Genomic DNA, 7,956 nt, shown 5'->3' with positions numbered 1-7,956 from the left:
CCACAGATTAAGAAAAAATTATTGGAAAAATGAATTTTATACAAACTCCCTATTTTATCCCTATTTGATGTATTAAAAAATGATTGAACAATTTTCAATGTGTAGTTAATAGGGGCATGTTAGTAAAAGAGTGTAAAAAAATATTATTAAATATTGTATATGACTATATATTTGGGACAAACAAAAAAGGAAACGTGGACTATATAATTGAGACGGAGGGAATATTAAATTAGGATAATAGATTTGAAATGATGAAGTTCAAATTCTTTGCTTTGTTTGGATTTATTAATTCAATGTTACACGCCGATGAAAGAAACTTTTTATTGGGTTAGAAATATTGACTTTGGGGAGATATTTGGATGAATTCAAAACTCATTAAAATTATCATTCCGGCGGTAATGTCTCGCATTTGAGGAATGTTCACTATACCAAATTGATCTTTCGGATGTGCTTGTATCCTCACTATTATGCACCATATGAGATTTGTTCGGTTAACCATCCCAAAATTATTTAGAATAAAATATGCTTAACTTTGGAGTTCTTATGTGACACGCTTTCGAAATAAATATGCACCTTGTTGATATGTATAAGTGTTACATATCAAATATTTTAAAGTCTTACTCAACTGTACATTCTCATACCATCACAATCTTGGAATCTCTGTGATTTCGATATGAAATCGGTTCATTTATGTTTCTCTTTGCTTACAAGCCTAATAGGAGCAAATATTTTTCTGTGCAACCTCTTGGAACCAGGGAAGCGATCACTCCCCGTCCTCTTCGAATTCAGGCGTCGCATGCCCACAAACTTCCCCTTGGTTAGTTCACGAACCACATCATATTAGGAGAGGTCCGCTCTGATACCAAGTGTAATGTCCAATATTCGACAACTATCCTCACTTTACTAACACGAGTCTTTCCAACGTACATATGTCTTCATTCATATACAAATTGAGAAACTTCCCAATGAGTCTTTTACCACCCATCCCCGAATTACTATAAATCAAGCATGTTTTAATTTGGAATTCTTATATGATAAGCTTCTGAAAAGAAAATGCACACGAGTGAGAATATAAGCACATTGGAAAAGACCCGTGTCGGCACAACGTGGACAATATTTAAATCAAGGGCATTACAGTGACGACCCGAGGTAATCTCAATGGCTAATGTCATCCGACACTTTTTTGAAAATCTTAATTGTCGCAAATCTCTTTATGAAAAATACTAGTCTCAACACCACTACAATGTGAGTTTTGCACATGATTTTCCTTAATTGTTGTCCTCCTTCCTTATTTTTCTTCATTATTTACCACCACAAGGTCAAGGCTCAGGCTTAAACATCTAGAGATTAGTCATTGATTTCCATCGTGGAACAAGTAGTCGAACATTCCTCTCATTAACCCTCGAACAACTTATTTGGATTTGGCTAACAAAAATGGGCAAATGAGATCGAACATGAACCCTCAAATTCACAAAACCCTAGTTATACTTTATCTTTCGATTTGACCAACGATTTTGCATTCAAAACCTTAAAATGACCACCTATTTGGAATCTTCGTGGTCTAAGCTTGCCACTGACACCAAAATTGCAAAGAATTTTGAAATCTAGATCGAATCCACTCCGAACCGATCGAAACTTGTCCAACTATTTTATGGCGATGTCACCACCGAGCAACTATCGGTAAGTGTGAGTCCCACATCCATATTCGAAACTCCCCAAACAATTGCTCTGGTACTGTGAAAAAAATGCGTAAATCGATCTCAAAACCAGAACCCCAATCATGAACCCTAAGTCTTAAATGCGACCATTTAGTTTGATTTCACTTTCTGTTTTCGTTCAAAACTTTAAATTAAACATATAATCAGATTCCTTGTGACCTAAGATCTCCAATGACAACAAAATTGCAAAGAAGCTCGAAGTATATCTTGAACACATTCCCAACCGGTCGCCTCCTCTTCACTTCCACATTTTTTGATAGACTATTTAGCTCTGATCTGGGTATTCTGACCACATATCTATAAAACCATACTTCGTAGTATCAAATATCAATTGACATCGAGAACCAATCGTAACTTTCCCCAAAAAAAACCTGAATCAATCTAAACTAGCCTTGGATTATGTGAACCCTAAACTCCAAAATATTACCTTTTAAATTAAGGGTATGAAAATCATTTGATAATCAAATATATTCTTAATTGCATACGGGGCATGTGAGCCAAAATTTTAAAAATTCAAGGATATATTATTCTATTAATTTTTTATATTGATGAGATGTCACCCGTAATCTCACCAGTCCGGTAACACGCTTGCTCTAATTTCTAGTCTTGTAAATAAATTCCCACCAGTTAACTACATAGCTTAATTGTGTTCGATCGAATATTATAAAATTTACATATTTGTCAAAAAATCATATCATATATATTTTTGGGTTAGTTAGATGCTACCTTATCCTTGACATACATCTAACGGTTGATATTTATTAATACACGTGGAGTCCACTATTTTTTAGTAGACTTCGCATGTATTGATGAATGATCACCCTTAGATCTATAATGGGTTAGTGCCCTCATACGTAGCATGAAATATTCCTATATTATATTTGTTAATCAATATTTAATTTTGTGAGTTTATTTATTATATATATTATATTATTAAATTTGAGATATTTTACTGTCATGGTCTATGATCCATCATTCAATTGACAAACTTACTATAATTTAATTTAATACTATATTAAGCTAGAAGGAAAATTTTGGTGCATTGATATGTCCACCTACTTTTTGTCTTTTGATAGATATTTAATTACGGAAATGTCACATCTATTTTTTTTTGTCATTTGATTGATATTTATATACGAAGTTATTTTTGTATTTTTTTTATTTCACCATTTTTGTTTGTTAAAAAATATAATATACAAATACACAAAACATGCATCCGAGTACTGGTTAATATAATATATGGATAGAAACACACTCGAACATATTACATACATTTTTTATTTCCTCATTTTTTTGAAATGAAAGATCGCACCGTAATTGATCATTCATCTACCGATGAGGTCTTTCTACCCCAAAGAATAGGTAATACCCACTCTGTATTTCCATGGCCTTGTTCGATCAATTTTGTAGTAACCCAGATTTCATTTTAAGATAATAATACGTTAAACATGATTAAGGGTTAGTATTTATCCAATTCAAAGTCTGAATTGGGCTTTACAAGCAAGAATTGAACTTCCTAAGTTTGGTCAGGATCGGACGACCCGAACCCTGTGAATCGGAAGCTCCGATGATGAGCGTATTTACTTCGGAGTTAAGGCACGATCGGACGATCCGAACCCTGTTCGAATGGTCCGAACTCCTTCAGCCAACAATGCACAATGACAGCCTTGAGTTTTGACAAGTGTCGGACATAGAGCAGTTCAGATGGTCCGATCCTGACTTCGGATGCTCCTAACCCAACGTGTCACACAAGCAAGCATTGAGTTGGATCGGACGCTCCGAACCCGAGTTCGAAAGCTCCGAACTTGGCCGAACTTTGGCCTATAAATAGGGGTCTTCATAATTCATTTTGAAATAAGAATTCCGAGTTTTCTTTCTTCAGTTATATATAGTGTGAGGTATACATTTGAGGGCCTTATCAGTTAATAGAGAGATTCTGGAATAACAAAGGTGTTGTTATAGTCCTCCAGAACGAGCGATTCCAAAGGGCTTACAACGGACGAAGGTATGGTCCGGGAACCTTATTAAGTTTTGGGAGTACTTATTAGTTTAGTTAAGGCTTATAGAACTTGTGTAGTGATACAATGAACTTTTGAATATTAGTTTGGAACCTAGGTCCTACTAAGACTGAAACTAGCCTAGAGGTACGTACACATTGAATGAGATTGCCAGCGAGTATATATGTTTATATGTTGCATTTTCTTGGCATTATTATGTGGCATGATATATGTTTTACCGCTTTTCATATTCATATGTTATGTGCACATACACGTTGAGCCTTTACCTTGATATATCTTGATTATAGAGCCGCTCAGCTCTATACTTGTATATTGTCTGTCACTGGGAGTACCGCGACGGTGGGGACATGTATGTCTGATTACTCCGGTGTATTAAACGAGTGTGGTTGTACCCAGAGGTTGATCTGCGAGTTTACAACACTCATGTGATGCATGTACTGAGCATGACTTGTTAGATGACTCGTTACTAGTTATCACGATTGCATGCAACATATACATATATTTACTCATGTTTATGTACTGGGCGTTAATCGCTCACGTCCTAGTTATTATTTTGAACACCCCATTCCACGGGGTATGTCGCCTTTTATACAACAGGATTCGATATAGCTGTATAATGTTTACTTTAAGTTATTTCGATATGGTTGTATCACTACTGAATTAGGCTTTGTACTAAGTCTGTTATGTAAATTATGGTTATGTTTTCGCACGTTTTACTCTGTTAAGTGTTTATATTTTAATTAAGATTAATGCATGCTATAGTTTTCAGGTAGTATGTGATTCAATGCAGGGTCACTATAAATTTTCATATTGGACCCACAATTTTTCCGTGAGACCATATGAAAATTGAACGTGGCCCAATCATGAAACTTGAAAACTGCAGAGGATATCCTCGAAGTCCCCTCACTAATCTTATCGTTACAAATATCTGATTGTCTCATGGTAATTTTTAAATTGAAAGCTTAACAAAATCGCATCAAAAAATCTGTTTGTACTTTGTAGATCCGTCAATGTTATGATTCGTTTTAAAACCCAATTACATGTTAGTCGTTTTTTTAAAAAATATTATCTTATATATTTTATTACATAATATAATACTAGGCGCACCGCACACGAATTGCGTGTGTAATATTATATACAAATATTATGTTTTGTGTATATATAATATAAATTTTTTTTTCAAGTATTTTATTTAAATATTTTTTTGCAATTTGATAATTTTGTGGGGTTTTTTTATGAAAAAAATTAAAAGTAAGCATGCCAATAGACCACTAAAGTGACCTTGTTTTATATATAGGCTGCGTTTACTTGCTATGATAAGTATAAGATTATATTAAGGGGATTGATATTTACACTCCAATTTTTGTTAAATAAAATCCATCTTTAATTTTTATTGTATATAATGACAATGATACCCTTTCATTTATTATTCTATTTTGAGTAAATTTACTGATTATCTTAATTCTTAAAATAAGTTACTTAAAAAATTTGCATAAAAATATCTAAAAAATTAGAAAAAAATTTACATAATTCATTAAACCATTGTTAATTTTGAATTTGTTTTGGTTTTTTTTTTTTTTACCGATTTGTTACTTTTTTAATTTTAATATTTTTCTTATTTTAAGTTTTTCCAATCAAGTTATATTTCATTCCCATACTTTAATATCGTATCCACAATAATATTTTTATTCTAAATTTTAAAAAAATAAAATTTTCAAGTAATCACAGGTTATATTATAAAATAAATTTATATTTTAAAACTAAATAAAAATTTATCTGAATAGTTAATATATTTTGTGCAAATATTTTTTCCAATAAAAAATGATCATGTCAAATGAATAGTATCACAATATATTTTATTAAAATTATAGAGTTTATCGCTATAAATTTTGCCAAAAAAATTAAACTAATATTAAAATAAAAAATTTTAATTTCATATTTTAATTAAAGTTTTATTTTACTCCACAGTTTTTACTCCTAAAATTTTAAGTATTTATAAAAACAACTAACTATAATTTGCACACTCTGTTAAAGATTTGGGATAAAATATAAAAATATTATGAAATATTAAAATTAAAAAATGTATTTATATTTTTAAGTTACATGATAGAAAATTATGGTAATTTAATTTTTTTAATTTTTAAACGAGAAACATATATTGTACTTGAACTTCCATGATTCCATCATTAATATATATACTTGAAATATAATAATCATGCAAGGGTATCATTGACAATTTATGTTATAAGAATTAAATATGAAGTTCATTTAACAAAAAGTGGAGTGTAAATATCAATGTCCTTATATTAATAATCTTATCAATCTCATGTTTACTTGCTTTTTTAGGGCCAATATTAACTCATAAAGTTCATCCTTATTTACCTAATTTAAAATTAAAATCTTATTGATTTGTCACAAATAAATGATGTGATAAATAATCATTTTTAACAAATTATGTTTTTAATTGAAAAAAATTACATCAATATTCTTTACTTCAAAAAAAAAAATATATGAAAACCCCATTTAAAAAAATTATAAAACATGAATATAAATTTCAAATACTTGAAGATATGTTTAATACATTTCATTTTATTTTAATATATGAATTTTTTTTAAAAAAATTATAAAATATGAATAAAAATTATAATAATTTAAGATATGATTAATACATTTCATTGGATTTTATCCTTATTCATGGACAACTTTTTTTTTAACTCAATTTATAGTTTTTTTTAAATAATTAATATTTATACTAAATAATTTGGGTCAATTAAAATAATTTACATGTGAATTAATAATAATGTATATTTTCAATAAAAATCACAATCTCAATTTTACAAATACAAACTAAAAATAAGATTATATATTATAAGTAAAAGTCAAAATTTTAACTCGTCACTTAATCATAATATCAATCACTAATTGATCCGTCAAAGTAAACATGCGATTGTTTATCTATCATTATTTAACATCCTATAAAAGTAGTTTAATAGTCTTAGTATTATTTATCTATGTATAATTAATCTCACTAAGTAACATACCACAGTATATAGTAAATATAAATATAATACAAATATAAATATAAATATAATATCTACTATTCTCTACTATTTTATAATATTTGAGCATGATAGAAAAACCGTTTCTTGAGGACACCATCTTTTCTTTCTCACTTTACCCCTCTTTTCTCTTTTTTTTTTTCCACATGTAAGCTAACTATCCACTCCCCACTAACTAAATATAACTTATTTCTTCTAAAATATAACTTTTCTTATAAAATCACGTTGATTGTTATTGTGCACTCCCCCATTAAATATAACTTGTCTCATCTAAAATGTAATTTCTATGTTTTTTGTTATTGCGTGCATTATTTTATTAGTAATATAATAATATATACATGTATATATAGATATTATTTTATTTTGTTAAGTAGATCAATTAATGGGCAAATTATTTTAAAATCCCCAAACTCAAACATTTCTTTCTCTTAACTCCCTACACTCAAATTTTTTTGTTTCAACTCCCTAGTGGTCCCCAAATTTGTCTTAACAAAGTGTTTAACATTTAATCCTTTGTACGTGGCATTGTTTTACCTATCGAACCAGTTTAGGCCAAGCAGATCTATCGGTTACGCAAGGTTTCCAGCCGATATACTCTGGATTAGATTCCAACATGCTTCCGTAAGATGAATTAAATTCAAAAATCTCTTTGACCATAGTGTCGTCGGGTCATACCTACCGAGTTTTACGAAGTGCTCCTAACACTCCAATCACGCAGTCGCAACAGATGGTTTCTGCACAAGCTCCTTCAACGACACCCAGCACAACCTTAATTCGTTTTCTACCTTAAGGCGTATGATATATGAATTTAATTATAAAATATGAGCATGAAAGAACAAGAGACTTTAGAAAAATTATTCAGACATAATATTATTACATAAATCAACTCCTTTGAAGAGGAGAAGACAACTTGTTTAGCTACTCATAGTAGCTTTTTTCTTGAAATACATAAAAAGAAAACTTATTACAATCTTAGAAAGAGAAATATTACAACAATTTATTTGTAAGAAAACTGAAGGGAATGATCTATATCTTCAGCTTCCTTAAACGCTTGTATTTATAGATGAGGTTCCACTCGTTTCACCGAGAAACTTCAGGGAATCTTACAGTTGTTTGTCTTGTCCTTCTATGCCATTATTAATGGCATATTTAGCTAGTGGA

This window comes from Henckelia pumila, unplaced genomic scaffold, assembly GCF_033568475.1.
Source record: "Henckelia pumila isolate YLH828 unplaced genomic scaffold, ASM3356847v2 CTG_461:::fragment_3, whole genome shotgun sequence".
Taxonomy (NCBI): domain Eukaryota; kingdom Viridiplantae; phylum Streptophyta; class Magnoliopsida; order Lamiales; family Gesneriaceae; genus Henckelia; species Henckelia pumila.
Note: the sequence above shows the minus strand (reverse complement) of the source record.